Source organism: Podarcis tiliguerta (genome assembly GCF_965153285.1).
Source record: "Podarcis tiliguerta genome assembly, chromosome: 6".
NCBI classification, from domain to species: domain Eukaryota; kingdom Metazoa; phylum Chordata; class Lepidosauria; order Squamata; family Lacertidae; genus Podarcis; species Podarcis tiliguerta.
In genome coordinates this window covers 40,632,228-40,659,749 of record NC_139539.1, presented here as the reverse complement: position 1 = coordinate 40,659,749, position 27,522 = coordinate 40,632,228, and the positions used below count along the sequence as shown (strand labels likewise).

General features: G+C 42.1%; 1 protein-coding gene across 34 annotated transcripts in view; it reads left to right on the top strand.

Moving 5' to 3' along the window:
- NFASC (neurofascin) overlaps positions 1-27,522 on the top strand; it is a 176,671-nt gene that overhangs the window by 43,109 nt on the left and 106,040 nt on the right. For 33 of the 34 annotated variants that reach the window (XR_014512541.1, XR_014512542.1, XR_014512543.1 and 30 more), the window contains one exon: positions 10,859-10,926. The gene's annotated coding sequence lies outside the window, so the exon portion shown is untranslated. Of the gene's footprint in view, positions 1-10,858; positions 10,927-27,378; positions 27,400-27,522 lie in introns of those variants that run through there. The other variant, XM_083445466.1, reaches the window with a different exon arrangement.

Sequence of the window (27,522 nt, the reverse complement as noted above, 5' to 3'; positions counted from 1 at the left end):
CATTTGAGCAGTGTTGAACACACATTTGACTTCTGGGACCTTAAGGGTGTGGGGTTATATCATTATTTGTGATACACTGACTAAGGTTGCAGTTCTTTGTATATATGTTAGAAAATAAATTATTCAATTGATTTCAGTGGGGCTCCTTTCCCTTCAAACACTGAGACTATAAGGCAGCAAGAGATTTGAGAACCATGTTTCTAAGGAATATAACACATTTCTCCCAGCAGAAAAAGATTAAAGCAACAAAGAGCTGGGGTATGAATACATGAATTGTTCTTTGACTTTTCATTCTGCCTAGCTCCTCTTGTCTGCAGATATTATTAGAATTTTATGCATGTTTGAGAATGAGGGAGTCTGTGCAACTGTTTGGCATCCAGCTGTCACGTGACACCCCACTTAAAACGCTCAATAGAAAATTCTTGAGTTCCCACCCACCTGCCCTCCAATAATTGGTTTTAGCCAAACGGAAACTTTATATATCTTCTGCAAAGTATGGAAATGTTTATGTAGATAAGAAAAAAAAAAAGTTGGCCTCCAGTAACAAGCATATAATTTGTTTATAATCCACTAAATAAAATAATGCCAGACACATTTTCTAAAGCAAAATGATCTAGTATTCTATAGTAACAACTGAATTTCATCACTTTTTCCATAATTAGCAACGCTTGTTAAGGGCCAGATTGCACGGTATGATAAATATGCTTTTTAAAAAGCAGACAAACTCACCATTTTTGTTTTGGATAAAAAACAGCCAGGGCTGCCCAGTCCAGAGTGTGCTGTTGATCTGGATTGGAGCTTTATGCTGTTTTCCTGACAAAAATACTCCCCACCAGCTGCTAATGGCCCCTGAAAATTCAATTTGCATTGAAAAGCACATCTGGGGGCAAATAACAGCCAAGGAACTTTTCAGCAAGAAACTGGCACCAAGTCCGGAGCTCAGTGAAACGAGAAGTTCTTATATTGATTTCAACTCCCCTCAGTTTCAGCCAGCATGGTCAATGGTCAAGGACATGGGTAGGCAAACTAAGGCCCGGGGTCCGGATCCAGCCCAACTGCCTTTTCAGTCCAGCCCGTGGATGGTCCAGGATTCAGCATGTTTTTACATGAGTAGAATGTCTCCTTTTATTTAAAATGTATCTCTGGGTTATTTGTGGGGCCTACCTGGTGTTTTTACTTGAGTAGAATGTGTGCTTTTATTTAAAATGCATCTCTGAGATATTTGTGGGGTATAGGAATCAGTTCATTTTTTCCTCAAAATATAGTCCAGCCCCCTCCAAGGTCTGAGGGACAGTAGACCAGCCCCCTGCTGAAAAAGTTTGCTGACCCCTGGTCAAGGATGATGGGAGTTCTAGTCCAACAAAAGCTGGAGGCTATCATTTTTATAGTTATAATTTTAAATAACTGCTGTGCATTTCATTCTACTCTAAGTAGCTTGGTTTGGGCCCAGGTGTGGTTAAAAGTAAGTAAGCAATAACTAGTCTGTGTGAAGTGCTCCTAGGAAAAAGCCCATATTGTTTGAACATCATTTGCATTAATCCATCTATTGGTTAAATGCCCCTTGATACATTAGCTAAAAGAATTGGTGGTTTTATGGTACACCGTATTACCTTGCATAAACTGAGCAGAATGGCCATTAAAAATCCTGACATTAGGTAGTTGGTACCAGGGTGTATGGGACGCGGGTGGCGCTGTGGGTAAAACCTCAGCGCCTAGGACTTGCCGATCGCATGGTCGGCGGTTCGAATCCCCGCGGTGGGCTGCGCTCCCGTCGTTCAGTCCCAGCGCCTGCCAACCTAGCAGTTCGAAAGCACCCCCGGGTGCAAGTAGATAAATAGGGACCGCTTAACAGCAGGAAGGTAAACGGCGTTCCGTGTGCTGCGCTGGCTCTCCAGATGCAGCTTGTCACGCTGGCCACGTGACCTGGAAGTGTCTGCGGACAGCGCTGGCTCCCGGCCTATAGAGTGAGATGAGCACACAACCCTAGAGTCTGGCAAGACTGGCCCGTACGGGCAGGGGTACCTTCACCTTTACCTTTTACCAGGGTGTATGTTTGACTTGCAGCATATATGGAAGAACATGTATTAAATGAGGAGTCACAGCCAGCAGCAATTCAACCCTAGCTCTTAAGCAAGCAGAGTTGATCTGTCATTTATTTGCTAATAAAAAAGCTTTGTTAGTAGGACTGATGCAAAAGTTCAGTCTCTTTTTGGTTATGTAACTGTAACAATTTAAATGGGAATCCATCGGTGACTTGTCTGAGAATTACTAAACATACTATAAACAGGAGATGGCAACAAGGTATAACTTTGCATGCTTGGAAAAAATGGCTTCTCATATTTAAGAAATGTGGTGCTTACAATGACTTTTAAAGTTTAATGCTTAAGAAAGTTTTTCATTCGAAAGAACTCCGTTTCCATGTTGGCACTAACATAAAGGTCAGGTTTCTCGTTCTCCTTTCCCCAAGTGTGTCACTTGGAAGCTCCAATTTCTGGGCAGATTAACAGGAAAAACTTGGCATGCAGGAGAACATGCTGTTAGTAAAGGGCAGGGCAAACCTATTCTCTAATTATGCTGGGGAGGGAAGCAATAACGCTGGCACTGTGCTGGTGGAAAGTCCACCTTGTCCTGTGCATGTTTCCAGAACAGGAGCGGAAGGGGAAAACACACAATCAGAAAATAAATAATCATAGGATTGTAGAGTTGCTCACTGAATCCATGGAAACAAAGCTTGCTAGTGGCAACCAATCTGGGACAGTGCTGGCGATGTTGACTAGCCACAGTGATGGGGACACACCCACCCAGTAATACTTCTGCATCATCATAAAACCATGCTAGAGACCCAGTGGCCCAGCCGACAGGAACACTGTTCAGCCAGGCCCTGGGTATTCTTGTTGACAGGGGTTCAAATCTCCTTAAGGGGGATGAAGAAAGAAAAGCAGGAGTGGGGAGATGCAAGTCATGTAGCTTCCGGGGCAAGATGTCTACAGAAAATACAGTTGTCCCTCTTGGGATAAGTGTTTGTGACCCACCTGGGGAGTTGATAGGAAGGCCACCAGAATAATAGAGACAAATGTTCCGGCTCATCTTTTGCATACCTTACCAACCCCAACCCCCCAATCCACATATTATGCTGCGGACAGCAGACACAGCTTCCAGAACTCAAACCCACGCTGTAAGTGCCACAGAACAGTTCCTAACCTCTTAACCGCAGCAACAGATAGGCTCCAGGCACAACATGGGGTATACATGTCTCCACACCTTCAGTTTCGGGATCCAGTAAAAGATGCCAGAAGCACTGGGGCTGCAGGAGGGTCTGGTCTTGTGGAACAGTGTGTGTTTTATGTGCTGGAAGTCCCTGGGTGAACTCTATTAGCAAAAAGAGGGAGGGCCCCCACAACCAGGACATCTAATCCATTCAGGTGGAATGCTGCCTGAGTCAGTAGTCTGGCTTCTGCAAGGGCCAACCAGCCAGCCCTTATGGTTTGTGTAAGTGATCCTGCCCCACCCCATGTTTTTGTTTGATAAGCCAGCCTTGTCAGATAGCACCCCACCAGGGCATCAGCATCCTTTCCCTGGCAGCAGCAAACTCATCCCACAGTGCAACCTGAGATGCCTTTTTAGAATTTTGAGAAAGTGCTGTAGAAGCCAGTCACAAAAATGGTTGCTGTTGGGAGCTGGGTGGCAAGTCATAAAAAGGCTGCCATACCTGAAAGCGCAAGGAAAGAGTCAGGGTCTCACAATGGCATGGGCATCTCATCACCCACCACCACCAATGGGGGGAAACACAGCTATATCAGCCATCATCGTGCTCCCTCACAAATAGAAGCTCTTTGCATCTCTTCAGAATGGATGGGAGGGTGGATGTCTAGTCCTGGTATCCAATTACATGTGGGATGTTTAAGGAAGTGTTTTTGATTCATACAGGAGAGGCTGAGCCAGTGCAAACTGGAACTGAACAGGAAGAGCAAACAGTCCCTCATGTGTTAGATTCTTAAGGAGATATGTACTGAGACATTTTGTGAGTGCCATAGGAGGAACTGGTGGGCATGCTGGTGCCTGCAGGAACCGTGTTGGTGAGACTTGATTGTTGTTTCTAGCCAGCACCCCCACCGTCTCCCCTTTTGCTGCACAAGCCAGTTGTTTTTGCTACCATTTTCACACTTATATGTGCCGCAGAATTTCTCTGAAGCATTTGTCATACTTGATGATAATGATGGCAGATGTGCTGAGTGGACCCGGGAGCTGCCTTGCCACCAAATGTTCTCTTCAGATTGCAAGGCAACATTTAAATGAGAGAATCTATGCATAGCAATGAATATATATTTTTTACTCTTTTGTATGTTGAAATACTTGGCTCTTCCAAGAAAACCATCTCAGTTTTTGGCCTCTCCCTTTCTTCAGGTACCTTGAAAAGCATATTAAACACTCATGTTTGCTGGGCAAAACATGAGAGTGCCATCTTTGGTTGATCTGCTGGGCCTTCTTTGAAGCATTTTCCACCATCAGAGAGAAGATACAGAGATCAATGGGCCTGAAATCCATCCAGTAAACTTATCCCTGTATTTATCGTTATATGTTGTGGCAAGATGTATTAGTTCAACACTACAGTCGTTTGATCCCACAGGAGAGAAAAGCCACTTGTGCCTACTTCGTTAAGCTAATGCCAATCGCTTGAGCCAATTAACAGTAATTAAACTGGTTGGATGGGATTCAAAAACCAGATGGGGTGGGATGGGATGTGTTGAAAACCCTTTCTGTGTTACCAGGATGCAAATAAATAGTGAGAAAATATTCAGTTCCCAAAAGTCAGAGACTTTGAAGAAAACAACCTGCTATTTGGCAGTGAGGAAGATTAACTGTTTTATGATGCTCAGTAAGGAATTATATTAGGAGAAAATGGAATAGATAAGGGATGCTGGTATGCATTTCTCTTCCCAGAAGTCTCTGTATGGTGTAAATAACGTTGAAATTGAGCCTTGGTAAACTCTGGGAGAGGAGTGGTATGCATAAACAAAGATCAGAGTTTATTCTCTACTTTCTTAGTGTTCAGAAGCATCTGAGTGAGTATCTCTTTCTTACCATAACTTTGGATCAAGAGTCCACCTTTAAATCACAAATGTTAACACACACACTTGATTATGAGAGAGATCTGCTAAGTCACCAACCTGAATCTTTGCAAAACTGTTTCACAATTTTTAAAGAATGAAGCAACACAAACATCCATGAATTAAACATTCAAGTAAACAAACAGTCCAGTGTGTATATGTCCCCGCCCTGTGAGCTCAATGATTCATTCTGTTCAAGCAACTATTTAAATATATTTGAGGAGGGAGTGTAAACAGTGATACTCTCAAGCAAGATGGGAGGGATGGAGATTGTGGAACAGCACATGTCTATATCAAAAGACAATTGTTTTAATGTCCCAAATAGTATATGCTTGAAGTTGGTTTCGCCATCATATGAGCATTCTAGGGATGGAAGAGAAATTGGTTTGGGCTGTATTTCAAACTGAACCAACCCAATTCACCAGTCCTGGAAGCGGATCAGAACACAGATAGATCACATATCTTTTCAAAATTTGCAAAGCAGCTTTGGTTCAAGAAATGCTCACAAGAATGTGCATTTTATTTGTGGGTGGAACGTATATTTTAGGGAAGCAACTCTAAATGAAAAAGTGTTGTATATCCAATCCCAAAGAAACTATTTGATGATACAGTGGTACCTTGGGTTAAGAACTTACTGGAAATTCGTTCTGGAGGTCTGTTCTTAACCTGAAACTGTTCTTAACCTGAGGTACCACTTTAGCTCATGGGGCCTCCTGATGCCGCTGCGCGATTTCTGTTCTCATCCTGAAGCAAAGTTCTTAACCCGATGTACTATTTCTGGGTTAGTGGAGTCTGTAACCTGAAGTGTCTGTAACCTGAAGCGTCTGTAACCCGAGGTACTACTGTATACTGAAGCTGGTGAGCCTGATTATATGAGATTTCAGAAGATAGCAGTTAAAAGTGAAAAAGTGTTAACAGAAAATACTATTTTTTATTTTTCTTATTTTAGGATTTATAAACCACTCAGCATTCAGAGAATCCCCAAGTGGTTTACAGAGACAGGTGTTAAACACAATAGAGAACATAACATTGTATTAAATCATAAAAAACCAAGAATTTAAAATTAGAGAAATAAAATAGACTACCTTGACTGGAAAGAAAAGTTTTCAACAAATGTTGGAACATAACAATGTTGGGACTTTCTACACTTCTAAGGGAAGAGGATTCCAGAGAACTGGTTTGTTCGAATCACAGCATCCTTTACCACAGGGACATGTGGTACATCAACAGATTTTCATTCACAGATCTAAGAGTCCAGGGTGGGATGCAGGGGCACATGTGACTTCTAAGATACCCTAGTCCAGAATCATATAGAGTTTTCTGTACACTAGCAGTAAGTTTATTAGAAGACTGAAGCTAATCAGAAGAAGTGGCATTTACAGAAACAAAGGTCCAAACAGTGATGCCACTGAGTCTATGTTGGTTTTTGAATATTGAAGGAAGGGGAAAGTATGGTTGGCTATGGGTTAAACCAAAGTGGCCTTCACAATATGCTGAATCATGAAGGGACTAGGCAGCATATACCTTAGCACAGGTTGCTTCTCCATTTTCTTGTTTTGATGTACAGTGGTACCTCTAGTTACGAACTTAATTCATTCTGGAGGTCCGTTCTTAACCCAAAACTGTTCTTAACTAGAGGCATGCTTTCGCTAATGGGGCCTCTTGTTGCCACTGCGCCGCTGGCACACGATTTATGTTCTCATCCTGGAGCAGAGTTCTCAGCTCGAGGTAACTCTTCCAGGTTAGCGGAGTTTGTAACCTGAAGCGTATATAACCTGAGGTGTTTGTAACTCAAGGTACCACTGTGTTAGCTTATTGCCTTTGGGAATGAGGGTGCATGCAATCACAGTAGTACCTCACAGTTTAGAAGGTGTTTGAACCAATAGGATGGACAAATGGACCTGCTTACTAGAAGATCAGAGATTATTTTAGTGTTTCTCCCCCATGTGACATCTGAAGGCATTCCTGAGAGGAAAAGCAGAGGGAATTGGAATGGGCATTAGGCTGCTAGGCAGTCTTGTGCTCTTAAAATAACCAGGTAGATGATCCAGTTCTTGTAGCTTTCTCACCACTTCTGCCTGTCTCCCTGAGTTTTCGCTTAATTGTTTCATTTCCCCCACACCCACGTTTGCGCTTTGCAATGTTATCTAAAGGTTGCACGTCAGATAGCTGAAGGATAGAATGTCAGATTCAGTGCTCCTTTAGTCTGTCACAGCTGTTTGAAGGGCCTGGGGTTTTTAAAGAAATGTCAAAGGCATTTTTGCAGCACATGGAAACCAGATGTGCTTTGGGAAAATGGACATCGGGAAGAGGAGGGCAACTTAAATGTGTATTTAATCTTCCTGTTCAAAAGGGTGCATAGTGCTGGGTGGCACTGAGACATGTCTAGAGAACTTTAATAACCATATTGAACTTGGCTAGGATTCTATAGTACCTCTGGACTAGACTCAAATACTTAGCTTTTTCCTGAAATAAGTACAGCTTCCTGGAGTGAATGACCAGACATTTGTAACCATACTGCCATGTAATCATTTCAGTGACTTTACTCTTCTGTGAAAAGACTTCCTTATTTTTAAGTATAGATTATTATTCACACAAACTGTTTTGCATTTCTGAAAAATTGGTGGAAGAGCAGTATTGCTTGAGGTATGACAACTGTATTTTTACACTGTTAATGCTGTAAATTTACTAGATCTGCTGCTTGGGAAACTTCTGACACTGAAATCTGAGGAGAGACAGATTTCACAGAATATAGTTATACCTAGGGGGTCTTCACAAAGCTGGTCATTCAAGGGCTGAAAGTCTTTAATTTCAAACTCCCATCTATTGGCAAGGCTTCATCTCTGGAACTGAGATATAGCCAAGCTTTGCAAGTCTAAATTGACATAAGAAACAGATGTTGTTATTGCCTAAGGCTCAAAAAAATATGAGTATGCTGTTTGCTTGTTTTTCTCTTTCCCAGAATTTGTTTATTTTCTTGGATAGGACATCATTTCTGACTCAGAATAATTTAGGCATGTTTAGGACAACCCACTATCTACATAGTAAAACTTGCTTCAGTGCAGTCTGTGGGACTTGCATCCTGAAAACATATTGAGATTAGAGTTGTTGACCTTGTATTTTCTCACTTCCATCTTTAGCTGAGGGGTGTAAGCATATTCTACCCTAGCTTGAGATTATGGCGCATCCTTGGATGCCCAGACCCTTCTCTCGACCTCACTAATGTGGTCCAAAGGAAAGCAGAGCAATACATTTGGCACCAGCTTGACTCCAGGAGTTACCAGGAGCTGTAAAAAGTGCCATCCAACTGTCTTAGAAACTCCAGTCTGGGTTTTTGTAGGGTTTACTCATTAGCCTTTTCTTCTCCTGAAGATGTGCAGCAAAGCAGTGGGTACATGCTTTTCCTTGGGATTTACTCCTGAAGCCTTTCTCATGAATGAGGATAGCTGCAAGGCAGTGGAGGTTTAGGATCAAAGTTTTCCTACTAGATGGGCTACCTTTCCACGCTGATGAGCCCCATTTGCCCCTCACTTCCCTCTACAGCAGTGGTTCTCAACCTGTGGGTCCCCAGATGTTGTTGGACTACAGCTCCCATCATCCCTGAGCTCTGGCCTTGCTAGCTCGGGGTGATGGGAGTTGTAGTTCAACAACATCTGGGGACTCACAGGTTGAAAAAGGCTGCTATACATTATGTGCAGTCACCACGTTCTTGACCATTGGACCAGCTATTGGTCTCATCTGCTCAATCTGTCAGAGCCTACCTTCACATGGAGGGACACCCCTAATTCACTGAGGATCTGAGACCCATCAGCTACCTTTACCCGGTTTAGCTGGCCAGTTGAACCCGTTTCTAGGATGTGGCTGCTGTTGCCTGCTGGCAGCTTCTAGGAGCTACAGGTGAAAGCTGAGTGCAGGGTGGGGACCAAAGGAGCACAATATATCCCACACCAGAGGTACTACTCTTCCCCTAACACTCCACATGGGTATTTTATGTGCATTTTAGTTTTGTGCATTGGTAGAACATGGAAATCAGTTTTGTAAAGAATGGCTTAAGTGTTTAACAATGTTTAACCGTATGTGTCTAGACCGTTACTTCTTCCATTGTTTTTTATGTTATTTTAATAAAACTGTGCTGATATACTGAGCTAAAATATGTGAATTTAGTCAGCTTTTATTGGATAGCAAAAAAAAAAGTTATATGAGATCCTGCCTGTAGTTAATTATTCAGACACAAAATGAGAAATTATGAGGACTCCAAAGAATTCAATCCTTTAACGATTTTAGAAACAAAATGTTGCTGTGTATATATGTGAAACCATATCTGCCTAAAGGAGACATTTGCATTGTGTAGTCACAGGTTAAAGGCTTTGCTGTTGTATGGAATTGCTGCCCTCATAGATGTCAAATGAAGTGGCTAGCATGTATAAATTAATAATTATTAAAGTTGACAGCTAATAGTTCACACAGGCAGTGACAATGAATCCCCTCATAGAAGTGGAAATGATAATTTGCTTTACTTGGGGCTATTTTATTATTATTATTATCATTATTAATCTCCCTAGAGCTGCTGAGTGAGAAAAAAGTTCACACTCAGACCGGAAGGGTCTTAGACAGGAGGCTTCTTGCTATAAGTATTGTAGATACAGGGTGGCCCCATAAGTTGGCCCCTTCTTACCTTTGTTTTATTAAATAGCCATATAACTGATCCTCACAAGAAAGCTATGCAGGTTCATTACTACTGGTCATTTTGCATGATTTAGATAACAGGTTGCCAACACATTTAGGCCCTTAGGCACATCTGCATTTTTGAGTGAGTGCTGTCATTGCTACTCCTTTCATCACTTATTTCTCCCTGCACCTCAACCCTGATCAGCTCTTCCTCCTTAGAGACAGACAGACAAAAGAAAGCATATGCATGCACACTTCCCTTTTCTAAGGGATCTGTGTAAAAGTAAAATCTAGTAGAATTAATTTGACCATTGAAGCACATAGAGCTGAAAGACAAAGTAGGGAAGGGTGTCATTCTTCCAACTTCCTCTTTCTGCTCTCTTTCAAGGGAGAACAAAGTAACCATCCTCACCACCTCATGACCAAAAGGGAAGTGAGAAGTGAGGGAGAGGTCAGAGGTTTTGTGACCACCAAGAGAAGACCTTAAGGGCCAATCAACTCTTCTTGGGCAAGGTTCTTGAGCAGGTGGTTGAATACCAGATCCAGGTGCTCTTGGAGGAAACTGATTTTCTGGATGCATTTCAATTTGGGTTTAGGCCTAGTTTTTGCAGAGAAACTGCTTTGGTTACCCTGTATTCTGTCAGGAGAGAGACAGGAGAAATATGTCTTTATAATTCTTCTTGACTTCTCAATGGCTTTCGATACCATTGAACATGGTATCATTCTGGAGTGGTTGTCCGAGTCAGGTGGCACTGCTTTGCGGTGGTTCCAATCCTACTTGGAAGGTCATTTCTAGTGAGTGATGCTTGAAGACTGCTCTTCGGCACTTTGGAGCCTTCAATGTGGGGTTCCTCAGAGTTTGATTTTATCCTGCATGCTGTTTAACATATACATGAAATCACTGAGTGGGATTAGCCAGAGGTTTGGAATACATTGTCAGCAATACTTTACATCTTTACATCTGCAGATATGGCAGTGGATGTGGTGGATCATTGTCTTATTTCATTAAAGAACAGAATGAGAGTTTGTTATCAGTTTGCAAGCTGGGTATTCAGTTTTGTTATTTCTTTCTTGTTCTATAGACTGTTCAGTATTAACCCGGGACTAAGACAAGAGTATTTAAACAAACACCCGGAACCACAGTATTAAGGTAAGACATTCTACTTTATTAAAATAATTCTGAGAATTCCCCCTCCCTACAATGCCTGTGGTGTGTTAGAACTATTAGACAAGCCATCTCCAGAGGCATAGCCAATAGTATGGGATGATGGGAATTGTAATCCAACAATATCTAAAAACCACCAGGTTGGAGAAGGTGGCATTGAACCTAGAGGAGATCTCCTGCTTATTTAAGTTGAACCTCTGCATCATAACTTTTGTTTGTTCATCCCTGATGCCAGCTTATGTTAGCTCATATGTTTGGAAGAGCCAGAGCTGTCTGTGTAACATTTTAAGGTGTCAAATTAATCTAATGCCTGTTTCACAGGTCATAACTTTGATGAATTTATTCTCAGAACACTGCTATAAGCCAAAGAAGTGCAAATAACTTTATTTCTCTGTGAGGGGAATGGATCAGAGCAGAAAATTAAACCTTGATCTCTCTAATTTGACTAGCTTTGTAAATCATATATGCATCCTTACATCAGAAGACTTGGAATACTATCCTCATGATGATTGCATGATAATCAGCAATGAGAACAGTTCAGAATATTCAATAACTGAATGGGAATATGTGGGACATGACAGAGGTATATAAAATTGTGGGTGATGTGGAGCAGGCGGGCAAAGAAAAGCCCCCCCCCCCCGTCAGAATATTAGAAGCATCAGTGAGTCCTTCATTGATGCTGAATGGTGGGAGATTCAAGAGCAGCCAAATGGACATACTTCTTCACACAGTGCATGAAGTATGAAATTTGATACTGTAAGATGCAGTGATGGCTGCCAACTTAACAGCTATAATGGATACTAGTCACGATAACTATGCACTACCTGCAGTGTCAAATGCACCATGCTACTGACTGCCAGTTGCTGGAAATACATCCTAGTAGGAGAGAAGGTGAGGGACGCGAGTGGCACTTTGGGTAAAACCTCAGTGCCTAGGACTTGCTGATTGTATGGTCGGCGGTTCGAATCCCCGTGGCGGGGTGAGCTCCCGTCGTTCGGTCCCAGCTCCTGCCCACCTAGCACTTCGAAAGCACCCTTAAGTGCAAGTAGATAAATAGGTACCGCTTTATAGTGGGAAGGTAAACGGCGTTTCCGTGTGCTGCGCTGGTGCTGGCTCACCAGAGCAGCTTCGTCACGCTGGCCACGTGACCCGGAAGTGTCTTCAGACAGCGCTGGCTCCCGGCCTCTTAAGTGAGATGAGCGCACAACCCTAGAGTCGGACACGACTGGCTCATACGGGCAGGGGTACCTTTACCTTTACCTTAGGAGAGAAGGTGTTGTACTAATGTCCTACTAGTGGTCATCTGTTTGGACACTATGAGAACAGAATACTGGACTAGATCAGCCTTTGGACTGATGAAGCATGGCTTTTCTTGTGTTCTTATTCAACACTGTTCCCAATTCTGAAAGTTCCTTCCAACGCTGGAGTAGACTTGGCAGAAGGAGATGTTTCATGCTTTGAATTTCAAGGGCAGTAAGCATGAGGTGGCTCAGCAGAATATTTCCCCCTCCCTCTCCCACATTGATTACAAATTGTGGGTTTTGCTTCTGGGTTTAATAAATGAGGACAGTTCATGTCCTTAAATATCCTTATCCTTCATCAGTCTCTTCTTGACATGCTGCACGATCCGTGCAGCCAGCTTTCTAATCTTTCTGATTTCTAATTGGATGCAGAGAAAGGTTAGGGGGCTTTGTGCGATTCTGTCCTCTGCCGCCTCTGAGCATCTTTGGCTGTAGGGATTTGTTGCAGACAGCCACATGAGCCACAGCCTCTGAGAGGCTGAATTAGTTCACAGCTATTCAACCTTGGTTTTGCTTCCCCCCTCCTCCTCCTCCTCCTGCTGCTGCTGCTGCCACCACCAAGACACAAATTGAAATGTAACCCATGCTCTGGTCACCATTATTTAGCATCACAAACAATGAGCAGAAAGGAGAAGACTGGCCCAGTTACTTTGGTGGATTCAGCCAAATGGATACTTCAGTGCGTTCCATCTGCATCCTTTCAGGACAGTGCTTTGTTTGCATATGTTAACCTTAGCCACGGTTCCATGTGCTCAGCATCTTTAAGCAGATGAGCCAGGAAGGATAGCCAAGCAGTACAGAAAGCAGGATTCGAGAGGAAGCACTATATTAGCAATTCGGAAATCATTATTCAAGCTGTTTGTGAGTTAGAATTTAAATAGAAGATGGTCGCGTCAGATTGCTTACAGCACAAGGCTCTGGTTTAATGGGGGTGGGAGTGTCAAAGGGAGAATTTCTGCACTTGCAGCTTCTTCCAGCACTGGGTGCCCTATGATGTGAGAAGCTACATCTGCTGAAACTTTCATTTCTAAAGAACTGTAAAAGGCATAGAAATTGTCCCATATGCAATGTGTCAGACATGTGCAGACCCTTGGGTGAAATCCCTTAGGATACCATATCCTTTACACCACACATTTCCTCATATGTTCATTGCCTCATGAGTGAAAGAGAGCAGCTTAATAATTTTGGTTGTAATGCTTGGGAACTTAAATGGGTTCTTTAAGGTGACACAGTCTATTCACAGACCAAGTAGCAGAGCAAGTGAGCAAGACTCTGAAAGTTGGCCCATCTTTCTCCTTGGACATGCAATGGTTGCTTGAGCTCTTTGACTCATAGTCCTGAATTCAACCTAAGACTGGAGAAAACATTCGCAAGCAGTGATAATCAGGTTTGCCAGGAGCAGTACTTTGGTCCCAGGCCATTTAGGTCTTTATATTCTAGTATCAACACCTTGAATTTGGCTCAGTATCTCACTGGCAGCCAGTGCAGTACTTTCAGAACCAGTGACACCATTAGACTTCCCCATTAGCAGGTTAGCTGCTTCACTCTACACTAGCTTCAGTTTCTGGACTGTCTCCAAGGACAACCCCACATACAGTGCATTACAGTAGCCCAGACAGGCCACCAAAGTATGGACAACATTTGCTACCTTTTTGTAGTATTTGAGAAAGTCTTCTGAGATACTGTTGGGAAACTTGCAGGCAAAACTTGTGGCTGTTTTGCATGTGCAGGTGTCACAAAATGTGTTTCTGTGTGTGCAAGTACCATACCCTGGTTCCTTGGACACTGGTTTGTAAATTGCATGGTGGAGAGGTGAAAAATCAGCAACCAAAATCCCAGTGCCCCCTATGTGCCTTCCTTGAGAGAGAAAAACTGTAGAACAGATGGAAGCCAAATAGCATGTGATTGGGAGAGAGAAACCCAGACCTTGCTGCAGTGATTCCGAATGTGAATTTATAGATTAGTAATCGGCTAATTTTAACATGACAGATGCTGCTGCCTTTAGGGAGAGGTGATGAAGGGTGTTTTCACACATGTTAGCAACCTCATATGTATAGTCTATCTTCCTGTGCACTTCACTTCCTTGATTTGCATTGACTATTTGCAGGGCTAAGGGGTGCTTGGGCAGCACAGTTGGGATTTCCTTTTCATGCTGTGAGGAGAATCTCTTTAGTCTACAGAATGGCACCATTTGAAAGCACTGTTGGAGAAGCCCATGGGATAGGAGAGAGAGATGAATGTTGCAGATAATAAATAAATAAATATTTTCCAAGGACCAAAATGTGAAATCCCTTCCCATAGCCCAATCTGCTTTTTACCTGACTGCTGACCATGCTGGGTGGACTGATGGAAGTTTGAGTTCAACAACATGTGGAAGGTCACAGGTTATCTGATTTTGCTTTAGAACCACTACCAGTTGCTGCACGTACACAATCTAGTCCAGAGGACAAAAGGACTTGCTGCACAGATGTCTTACATCACATTGCAAATCTCCTTGTCGCCCCCAGTAGCTGCCAAGAACATAATTTGTTTGGTTGGAGGCTCTCATTATAATTGTGAAGCTTCATAGCACACTACAATAGCCTTCATCAACCTGTTGCCCTCCAGGTGTTGTGGACTACAACTCCCATCAGCCCCAGCCATTGTGGCCATGCTAACTATTACAACATCAAGTGTGTGCTAGGCATGAGAGATAATGACCCAGGGGCTTAGTGGAGACTGAGTCTTCCCGGTCTTAGTCCAAATCTCTAACCACTGCATCACACTGGCTCTTTCTGTACATACCATCTCTATAGTGTTTATTACAAGCATAGGCAAACTTGGCCCACCAGATGTTTTGGGACTACAACTCCCATCATCCCTGACTACTGGTCCTGTTAGCTAGGGATGATGGGAGTTGTAGTCCCAAAACATCTGGAGGGCCGAGTTTGCCTATGCCTGGTTTATTAGCACTGTTGGATTCTAGAACGATGAGCTCCAACGCCAGCTGTTGCTCTTCTGGCCTTTTGCTATAGCAACACAAAGTGGTTTATATTTTATATGCTGTGGCATGTGCTTATTCTGAAAGGGTGGAGTGAAATGGCTTGGGAAGAATCATTTTGTCCGCACAGTCTCTGGGTGGGAATTTTTTTAAAAAAAAATAAAAATACAACAATAATTTTGTCAATTTGCAATTTGCAATTTGCAATTTGCAATTTGCAATACTCAATGGTGATGTTTGGGAACTGGCCAGCTCATGCCACCTTTCCAAATTTCCTAATATATAGCTTGTTCCTTTTACATCTCATTGTTTGGTCTGTGTGCAGTTTTAGAACCAGCCATCTAATAATAATGCTTTTTTGTAACATCCATTTTAGTACCAGCATTTTATTCATACAGCCTGAGGGCTGTGAACTACTCAAAAGATCCTCCCAGTGGATATTCATCCGTGACATATCAGGCAAGATGGAGAGAAAGAGTAGGAGGGGTGGGTGCAGTGTACTGTGAAAATTGCTGTGGTGATTGGAATCAATGACTGTGAAAAATATATGTTTCCCCCTTGAAAATGGTCCTTAATGGGTGTTGAGTAGTTAAAAGAAAAGGTCTGACAAAAACAAAAAAAGACCCCAACTTTTAGTTATGCATTTAAATGAAAGTATTATTGTCTTCCTTTCTGGCTCTTGAACTCTTCTGGAATGTGCAATTAACTTTTGATGAAGTGTGTTTGAGTTGTACCAGAGAAGCTGTCATGATATGTTGCAACTAATGGTTTATATAATAAACAGAACAGAGTTTAATTCAGTGTTTTATGAGACTAAATCAACACAATCACACAATGACAAATGCAGGAGGTCCATATATAGTTGTACAGTCTGTCCATAAACATCTGGGTATCTCAGCATATAATATATACATATAGTACTGCTCAAACAGTAGCTCAGATTTTATGTGTAGCTTTTTAGCTCTCCAGCGTTGATACCTACGCACACTATGCCCGTCCCAAATAAATTCCTTCTCTTCCATAATTTTATTTTCAGATTCTATAATATGAGTGTTTTCATCCATCTGCTTCTTCTTTTTCTAGTGTTGATTTAGATTGTTGATTGAATTAATAGTGACCTTAGGGCTCTGATGCTTTTCATCTTTGTTTCGACAAACCTACCCAGATATGAAAAATATTGATATATGTTTTAATCTGCTTCTAGTGTATTGCTGATTTTTAAAATATTTTAAATAATTGTTTTTTATGGTTTTTATTGATAATTTTATTGTTTTATTCTCTTTGAAAACTGCTTGGAGTAGGGGTTTTGTTGCTGTTTGTTTAGCAAACAAGTGGTGCATAAATTTTATAAAATAAATATAATCTAGGCCCTAACAGAAAACCATTAGCTGTTTTTACTAAGGATAAGGATCTTGGTAAACAGAAGAGCTTTCAAACTGTAGGCATTTTGTTCATGGCTCTCATCTTGTTTGCAAGTAACAAAAGAGGGATATTATATCCTGAAGCTAAACAAATAAATAATCAAATAAATTTCAGATTTCAGCTATCAGTCATTTATTCTGCAACTATTGCAAACAACAACAACAACAACCTGATATAAAATGTCTTTTATGTTCAATATTGTCCATTTATGACAAAGATATCATACCTACCATGAAGCATTCTTGTTAATATAAATGAGAGATCCAAAGAAGGTAGTTTATACTCAAGATACCACATTATGGCTGGGATGCAGAACCTGTGGCCTTCCTGATGTTTCTGGTCTTCAACTCTCATCATCTCTGCCCATTGGCCATGCTGGTTTAGGGCCGTTGACAGTTGAGTTCAACAGCATTTGAGGGCCACAGGCTCTCCATCCCTGATTTATTCTTTCCTTTGAGTGATCCCAGTAAGGTAAAAAAGTTAAAGGACCCCTGGACGGCTAAGTCCAGTCAAAGGCGACTGGGGTGTGTGGCACTCATCTTGTTTTTCAGGCTGAGGTAGCTAGCATTTGTCCACAGACAGCTCTCTGGGTCATGTGGCCAGTATGACGAAACTGCTTCTGGCACAGTGAGACACCGTGATGAGTGCCAGAGTGCACGGAAACGCCGTTTGTCTTCCTGCCGCAGCCGTGCTTATCTACTTGCACTGGTGTACTTTCGAACTGCTAGGTTGGCAGAAGCTGAGACAGAACAACAGGAGCTTACCACCATCAGGCAGATTTGAACCGCTGACCTTCCGATCAGCAAGCCCAAGAGCCTCAGTGGTTTAGACCACAGTGCCACCAGCATTCTCACGTGTTTCCATGTGTTCTTGTTTCTGTCACGGTGTTCCATTGCGCCAGAAGCGTTTTAGTCATGCTGGCCACATGGCCTGGAAAGCTGTCTGTGGACAAACGCCAGCTCCCTCATCCTGAAAAGCAAGATGAGAGCAGCACTCCATATTCACCTTTGACTGGACTTAACCGTCCATAGGTCCTTTACCTTTTTGCCGTGATCCCAGTAGGAATCTAAACAGAAGCAGCATCTCTCTGTCATCCAAGTCAATCCCAGTAATAGACAAACATGCAGAGATTGTCTCATATTCTCCGCTTTCAAAAAGCAAGTGAATGGAAATGAGACTTCCTTTGTTTGTTTGACCTGTGACTTCCTGAACTGGGTTTTCCTCTGACCTCTTCATTTGGTCAGGTTCTTTGATGGACAGCTACAACATATGGATTACTGTAGGAGGCACTTCCACAAAGAGGCAGATGGAGAGCCTTGCAGGAGGGGAAACAAAAGCTGTCAGTGGGAGATGCAGGGGCTGTGTGTGCAAAGGTTCTGTGAAATGGTCATTGATTGGGAATCTTTCTATTTTGCAGATGGGCCTTGAGATGGGCTTTAGATCCTTTAGCTTGGTCAGTGTGTTGGTAGAAGGGAAATAGCGAGGGGGGAGGAGGAGAGGGTTGAGGCATGAAATTTTAATGAGCAGTTAATTGATAATGTATCCCAAGAGACTGGTGTGCTAGAAGGACATCTGATGGAAAGGAATAAATTGTGTTAGGCTCCCTGTGGCGCAGAACTTCCTTCATTTGGAGCCAAAGGGTTGGAGAGGCTACTGTAAATGACTTTTGGAATAAAGGTGGTTTTGCCGGCATTTATGTTCAAGAATGGTGTAGGGCATAAAGAGGTAAGAGAGTAGAACCAGCTTTTGTGTTTCATACATACTTAAAAATAAAGGAAAAGAAACCACCCTGGTTATCCTGCTTGTTCCAGTCAGTCATAAAACTGAGGTGATTCAGGACAGATTAGGAGAACTGTCAGAACAGGATGTAGAATCAGAGCCGCTACAGTTGTCTTCTGGATTTGTGATAGTTTTTATAATGTATGACAACAGTGAAAAGTGAAAAACAGATTCCTTATAAAGATGGGAACCAGGAAATCCAGGCCATGTATGATGGGAAAATGTATGAGGAAGGGAAGCTGTATGACAAGTAATCCTAAGTAGGCCCTAAAATGTTCTTCCTACAAATGACATTTTTAACATCCTTTTAAATTGATCCCTCACCTTGTATAAACCAGTAACAAGTTGCTGTATTCTTTGAAATGTGATGCAGAAACCTCTACAGGAACAGTTTACTACTGAATCACTTGTAATTATGTGATTAAAAGCTATAAAGCAGGAATCACAAAGTGTCTTCCTGGGGATATTAGCAACTGGCATTTTTATGTTCATTCTGTAAATTGTAAATACAGTTTAAATGCTTAATTGCTACCAAAAGTACTCTGATACTCCTGAAAGGCTGATTAAAAACAGTTCTCTGTTTGGGGATATTTCATCTCTTTAATTTTGCCAAAGAAATATTATTTTCTCTCTCACTTCTTATCTTCGCCTCTGTGCTTTTCATTGGTGCTTTTTTCACTTTTATAAATGTTCTATAGACTTCTTAGCTACTCCTTTTCTATAATTTTCAAGGTTGAACTTGAGCCAGTATTTACTATGTCTGCCCCACTGTGGTGATAATAAAGAACAGTAATGCTCTCCCACAACTTTGGTAATTAAAAAACCCAATGACCATGTTCCCAATAACCATAGATAGATTTGCCTATGTGTGAGCAATCCCTTCCCTTCTTCCAGAGCAGAGACAAAAACCACAAGGCAAAGAATTACAGGCAAAACAGCACTTATGGTTTGTTTCTCTCCATCAAACCACAAGAGGGAAGCCAAGAACAGCCCTTTGTTTCTGGTCATGATTTGTTTGGAAAGAAACAAACCATGTGTTGGTTTGCATATAATGCTAAGTCAGCTGCTCTGTAGTTTCTTTCTCCCATCTAGGAAGGAAGTACATATAGAGTGATTGAGCTGCATAAACCAGCATGCAACTCTAATTTTCCTAACCATAGTTTATGGCCTATTAATGGTGATCAAAACCATGCCTTTATTTAGTTGGCTACTATGTGACAAGCGGAAGCTCTGCATACAGAGATTATTAGGAAATCAACTGGGCTTCCCAATTTTACCATCTGCGTTTTAAAAGCCACATATTCTTCCTGTTTGTTAAATGCATGATAATTGTGGCTATTTTTGTACATTGGTGCAGTTTAGTACTGTGTGATTTTTCATTGTGACTATAATTAGTTCTTGGATGAAGTTTACTTTTAGATTCTCATTTACATAGCAGAGTAGTTATTCACACAGATACCGGAAATGAATTAATTTAAAGCTAAATATAAACTGTGTGCCTTAAAGTGTGTGGAGATGCAATATGTTATATACACAAAAGGAAAAAGGATGGAGTACTCAGTCTGGGGATGTCTGGACTCTCTAAACAGAAAATATTGGTGATAAACAACACATTCCAATTTTGAGCTGTTCTTTGGTGACTTAGTGCCTCAGGGCATACAGATAGTGGGAAGGGTTATAAAATTGTAATACAAAAAATATTTAAGTCTTAAAATCAAAGTCAAGCAATAGTAACTACATAGTGTTTGATCCCTTTGGGAAGAGACATAGTTCAGTGGTAGAAAACATGCTCTGTATGCAAATAATCACAGGAACATTGGGAGCTGCCTCATACTGAGTCGGACCATTGGTCTATCTAGCTCATTATTGTCTGCACTCTCCAGAGTTTCATACATGGGATCTTTCCTAGCCCTACCTGGAGCTGCCAGGGATTGAACCTGAGAAGCTCTGCAGAACAGATCCTGTACCTGAGTCAGGTTCAACCACTAGCATCTCCAGGTAAGACTGTGAAAGGTTCCTGCTGAAAACCTGGAGAGCTGCTGCCAGCCAGCATGGGCAAATGCTGAACTGAATGGGCCAATGGTGTGATCTGAGAACAGATTTAGGGGGTGCATGAGGAGACGAGAGTGAGGGGAAGTTCCTTCTCACAGCCGAAAGTCCTTCTGCTAGTGGATCTACGTAGCTGGATACCACTCTTTCGTTTGTTCTTATCCCCCCACTTAAATTCACCCTCTGTTGACATGAATCATTTTTGTCTACAGCAAGACGGGTTTCAACTTTCTACTGATAGGAAACCTCACCCACAAAATGTGACATAACAAGGATGCCTCATGATGTATATATGACTAGGAACTACAGCTGGCATGGCATTGCTCTTTTGGGTCTCTTCCCACAAAACATTTGAGTAGACAGCTTAAAAGTTAGTTGCCCTGGGCATTTAGAGCAGGTTCAAACACTGACAACCGTAGCTAATTAATCACTATTAGCAGAGATGAGAAAGGCCTTTGCCTGAGATCAGGGAGATTTTCTGCCAGTATATCTGATGGTATTGCAATATAGATCAGTGGTTGCGCTTTATAACATTGGCACCACCAAACAGATCTTTGGGTTTCTTATTTGCCTTTTCGTTTAGTATTTATAACTTTCACTGTACAAAACAAGTGATTCCAGAAGAAAAAATTGAAATGTGTACTTTGAGATGTGTTAATGAAGACAACCTCTCTCTTCCCACCCTAGCACACAAACATGGTAAGTGTGTGTGTAAATAGCCCTGTCTAGATAAAGATATTTTTACCTCTCAGTCTTGATTCTAGAGATTTTTATTTTGGCAATGCTTTTGACTGGCAATACTTAATCCTTCTTTATCTGCCCTTTTCAATCAGACATAGATGTAAGATTGAATTCTCATCCTGGAGTATTACATACTATTAAGCACTGCAGTATGCAATCTAAATGCAAAGAAGCATGTAATATGCATCTTCACAAGGCATAAAACAACACAGTGAAATTTCTATTCAGGGTTTGTTTGATTCTGCATCTGGCCTGTACCCATCATGCTTGCTTTTAGCAGCTTGCTGGCCTGCTGTGTGAAATCGCCCTGTCTTTCTTTCTCCCTGACACTCTCTTGGGGTAGCCTGAAGGCAGCCACTTAACACAGGGATAATAAAAGGGGTCAATGTACCTTGACTCTGAAAACTTGACTAAAATGGCATATATTAACATGAATAATTAGAGTATTTAAAAAAATATTTGACATTTTGAAATGGCAAAAGGGCAGTGTCAGGGCTTGAGACATAGAAGAGAACCTGAGAAAACAGCACACTCACTACATAATATTGTAGACTCAAAATAAGGAGGCAGACCTATACTAGAGAGAGGGAAAGCTGGATCTGAAGCATATTAACAGACCTCCTTTGACCTCCCCAGTTGTCCCATCGGCACAGACTATCCATTTTGGCCTTACTCTTATTTTTTGTGTGGTTTTTTTGTATTTTTGGCCTGTGCTGAATCACGAGATGTGGAACTTTTGAAAGAGATACCATAACCAGGTAGCCTTTAAATTGTGGTTTGTTAAACAAACCATGAGTGCAAACAAGCAAGCAAAACATGGCTTGATTCCCCACACTTGGTTTTTATTCCATTTGCTCTTACCTCATGCACCTGTAACTTGACAAACATCTGAGGTAGGGTGGACAAACAAACCATGCTTTGTAAGTAAGACTTATGCGGTTTGGATGTAAAACTACACCATAGTTAAGACCAGCCATGGTTTATTAGCCAGCAGCAGCTCATGGCTTCACACTGGTGGTTTGCTGCCAGAAAACAGACTATGGCTAGTCTCCTGGATTGATTGTGGATGTTCAAACATGGTGTTATGTGTGGAAAATGCCATTATGTTTATGCACTTCTTAAAACGGCTATATATTTTCACCCTCACTTGAAGCCAGCATCTAAGTGGAACTCCACTATAACACCTGTTACCTGGAACCCACATGCCATTCTTTTTATCTACAAAGCTAGCTTGGTGACAACAAATAAAGTTCTTGTTACTGATAAACCTGGGGGGGAATTAGTCATGCATTTAAGAAATCACAGTTATATCACTGTCAGCATCTCTGTGCGTTTCTCTGTTAAACCCTTTCGTTTTTGCATTAGTAAGAGTGTGGGTGGAATCTCAGTCTCAGGGACAGAAAAGGTCGGGACAGCGTGGGCTGTGTTCTGATCTGATGTACAGCTGTGGGCAAACAGCACTGTGTGTGTCTCCTGACTGCAAACCACCCACTCGCACAAGTATGGCAGCAAATTGCTTCTAGGAAAACGGTGAGTTGCCCGCTCATAAAAAGATGTCAGTGGAGCTGTCAGGCACTGAGATTTCTTACATTTGGAGAGATTGCATTTGGATCTTGTTTACTCTGTTAACATGTCTGCAAAAATATGAATGGCATTGCCTGTAGGTTGACAGCTTCTGTCTTTCATTTTTGTCATATAGTGAATACCATTCATTTTGAAACTGACTTGCCTTCTTAATGTAGTTCCTAATTCCCATGCAGTATACCCATTACCATGGTCTATCTCCTTTGTTACTTAGCTTTTCACAAGACACCATCAAGTTGACTCTTGGGAACTGTTTGAGGCTGCAATCCACACACACCTTTACTGTGTGTGTGTGTGTGTGTGTGTGTGTGTGTGTGTGTGTGTTCTGCCAGCCAGCATCATCAGAGTGATAGAAGTGTCACTCCATTGGTGCAAATTTCTCCCTTCTGCCCACTGAACATGAGTGCTGGTAGACGACCCGCCAGCACTATCCCTTTCAGCAGAGCCCAGCAGGAAGCCCTGAAACATGGTGTTCCAAAAGTGGGGCAGGGTTGAGCTGGCTTGAGAACCACTGCGTCCTAAGCCACTGTCACACCCAACCAGCGTTGAACCCAATCTGGGCCTAGTTGCTGTGCCAGCCTGGAGCTTGTGCAGCGATCAGGCCTAATCTATCTATCTGCCCTGAACCTTCCACTCCTGCCATCATGAATGGCCAAGCTGCAGATACAGTGGTGGCTTTACCGCTCCTCAGAACTGTGGCAATAGGGATTTTGGATGGTTCTTTAAGTATATTACTAGCACCTGGCACCATTTTTAAAGTAGCTTTGGAAATTGAGAAAGTCATTTAGAGTGGAAGACCAGCAGGAGGGCCATGTAACCTTTCACTACCAGCTGTGTTTTTACTCAAAATTGAAAAAGCCATGTGGGGTTTTTCTTTGGGAAAACAGCTGGTGCGGATAGGTTATGATTCCCTTTTTGCCACTTCTCTGCTCTAATTTTCTCCCTCTGAAAGCTGATTTGCTGGTCCCCATTGAATGCATTAGCGTTAATGTGCAATTAGTCCTTTGGTCCTATGTTGCGCCCTCAGTGAGAGCCAAACTTTATATTATGCCAGGAATTTATCTCCCAACTTTTTTTTTTTAATTCAGAGTTAGGATTGTGGAGGGGTCACAAGGGGATCTAGAGCAGGCAAGCAAATTGCTGATTAGTTCAGAAAATTTACTGTTCTCCCAAATTTGTTTTGCAAATAATGACTCGTTTCATACCTGTCCAACAGAATGAAATACTAGATAACATGTATATCAGGTGTTAGAAGCTGAGAGTAATGGTCATGAAGTTTTTATTTTTGTTATATTTATATTTGGCGACAGCTGGGAAAACATCTTTAGAACATCCGTTGGGGAATCACAAGCTAAAAAAAATCACACCCCTCTTAATCTCTAATCTGACTGGTGAAATTGGGACAAACAGAGAGGATTTGCTGGTGTGTGTGTGTGTGTGCGCGCGCGCAGTGTTGGATTCCCAGAATAAGATGCTGAATTTAGCATATCACTGATTGAAGGAACAGAGAGAGAGAGAGAGAGAGAGAGAGAGAGATATGCCGGCTTCCATATGTAAATTACCAGTGCATTTTAATGATAGGCATTATATGCAGGACATTGCTTAATCCGTAACAGAGCCTATCAGTACATTTTGCAAACGGAACCAAGAGTAGATCATGGCTGAAAAAAAGCTGCATGGAAATATATTCATAAACCACATACCATAGATAAGTGCTGTGAGCCTTTGTCTTGCCATGTCTTCCTTGTTTGAGTTCTGTGAGTCTGAAAACGAGTAAGCTTGGCCAGTTTTGAGTAGTGCTGTGCCAAATTTTCATGAATTTTGATTTTGGATTAGAAGTGTTGGAATTCATTTCATGCCCTGTCCCAACCACTGGATTGGGGGACAGAGCATTAGCTCAGTTGCCTCTGTGCATTTAGCCTTCTCCCCAATCCATAACTTTTGAAATAGGTTTTTAAACATACTTTCCGCAAAGAGCTGTGAAAAATTGTTTAAAAGCAGAACACTCTTTGTAAGGGGGGGTGGAATGCACCCCCTTTTGTAGTGGTGGAGGTATTCTGTGCTAGTTTGGCATCAAATGAGACTTGCACTCATACACACAAAGTTTTGCTGGATTGTGGTCAAAATGTATATTATTAAAAGAAAAGATGCAGTTGTTGGTTGTGATCTGCAGTCCTGCTTATATAGAGTACTGCCTCGGATTACCTAGCTCAGAAACCTAAGCTGTAATGGATGAGCTTGCTATAGGAGCTCATTGGCTTCCTTGAGCCTCTGGGTTCAGTTGTACAAATCCCCTGACACATGACAAGTTTTGTGGCAGATAAGGCCATCAGTGACTACAAGTCATGATGCTTATATAGTACCTCCAACTGTTTTGAAAATGCTGGGACTGTCATGAAAAGCCATCATGGCTTCTCACTATGTCGTGCGGAGCCCTGAATTCTGCAATTGGGAAAGGGAGTGGGGAGGGGCTGGAGCAGGGGCAGGAGGAGGAGGCAGCTTGGCCACTCACAGGGGTGCAGCAGGACCTGGAGGGAGTGGAAGGGTGCCGCTGTGCTCCTCAGCTCTCCCTGTCTGTACCACTCAACACATCTGACTATGGTGATGGTGGCGGCAAGAGCACACAGGGGCCCTTCGGTGGTCACAGCTGCTGACCATAGAGACTACATTACTGGCATGGAAGTGCTGCCTTGTAAACATCTGGTGTGGTTGCCTCCTCTGATGCCCAAGGCAGGTTGATGGAAGCCTCCCAGTTTTACCATACATCATCTAAGGCTCCTGCATATAACCAAGACATTTGCTGGTACACTGTTGTTACATACCACCCTGTTCCCTTATTCCTTTGGCAATGTGTGTTTTCATGCAGAAAAGTGGTGGGAGGCACCAGCTGGGGAATCCCTCAAGCAGAAAAGGCTCAGAGCCGGGGGATTGGTGGTGGGACGGCAATGCCTGGTCAGAGGGAGCAGACTGAGAGGAGTTGTTGTTAGACACCGAAGAGGCAACAGTGTTTAGTGAGCAGGAAGAGACTGGGGCAGAGAGCAGTCCAGACCCAGAGGCAGGAGAGGAGCAGGGCCAGGAGACAGGATGAGGCACGCTGCTGAAGAATCCAGGGAGTCTCCCCCTCCTGCTGCGACCAGTCTTCCCCCCCCCCCCCGTCTCCCAGAATACACAGAGAAATGAAGAGAGACAATACAACAGAGCCTTAGGCTGCTAAGGAAGGAACTGGGGGAGGGCCTAAAATCACTAATATGTTATGAGGGTGGATTCTTCCAGTTGTGAGATGGTCTTTAAACCAGGTGATCTAATGAGGCCTTAGAAACTTGAATTCTTTCCATAATGAACTTGCAGGCTTTAGTGGTTTACAAGCAGAATAAGAGGCATGTTTGGGAATGATTTCATGTGCTTATATATTTGGCTATATTTTATTGCTTGTTGATGTTGAAGTCCATATTCTTCTCTGGTTATGTTTGTAAGCAGCAAACAGTTGCTTATTTATTCTCCAGGAACTAGACTTTTTCTTCACCTAGTCCAGCTATTGTCTTCAATTAAAATACAACAGGGCCATGAATCAGCAATCATGGCTATCATCCTGCTTGTAAACTGCTGGTGCTACTTTTACTACGCCAGGAAAACTGTGTTACTCTCTTGCTAAATTCCTCTTCTTTTGTACACGGGAAGGACTGAGAATGTAGACATCATTACCCAAATTCAATAAGGGCATTTCTTGGTGCCTTCCCTGCATATTGTGGAGAGGTGGTGGGGAATACGGTAATTGTGAATTAACCAATGGGTCATATTGCAGAAGCAAAGAGAAGGTCATCTGCCATTCTCTGCAGCTGTAGAATATATTTTCCCTGTTGTACAAGATAAACTCTGATATATACAAAAGAGCATATCAAGTGGCAGTCTGTTACTCATCACCATCTCCTTGGGCCAGTATGTATATGTCGTCATCAAGGAATTCCTCCAATTTAGTCCAAACTACTCAATATGTTCTTAAAACATCCTTGACAAAATTGCTGTTTAAATGATTTATTACCGTTGCAATAATGCCTTCATGTTCTTATATCCATTCAGGTTGCTATTTGCATTGATGAGCTGCAGCCGAAACCACTGCTACTTATTTATTTTTCATGAAACTGGGGTTTCCTTGCCTTACCAATAGTTTCCTCTTGCACCATTGTCTATGTGCAACAACTGTAAACTCTGACAAGGACACAGAGTAGAAAGACAAGTCTGTGGATGCTTTCTCATACAGCTTTGTTTTTATTTTAGATATGAGCAAATGTGTCTGCATGTCTAAATGGAAGCCAGATATTTATAGCTCTATTCAAGATAAACTGTAAATCAGGGATGAGGCAAGCTCTGATGAGTTATTGTAGTAGTTTTGTGAAGCAGGTTTTTGGTGTTTTGAAACTGAGTGATTTATCCCCATTTGTATTGCCTTTAAATTCACATTACCAGAGCGACGGGTGTGCATGTTAAGTCAAGACTTGTCAGAATGTTTCTCAGCCTGAAATTGTCATGGGATGTCTGTTTTGTAACCATCTTGGTTATTTCACTCAGTCATTGTGCTAGAGATTAGCAATCTTGCACTGGAAGGTAAATTTAAAGCGTATGAAGGCTAGAATCCCCCACATGTAAGCACTTGATGCTTAATTTGATAACAACACAATGAATTATATTAGCTAGTGAAATGATTTATAATTTATAATGTTCATTAAG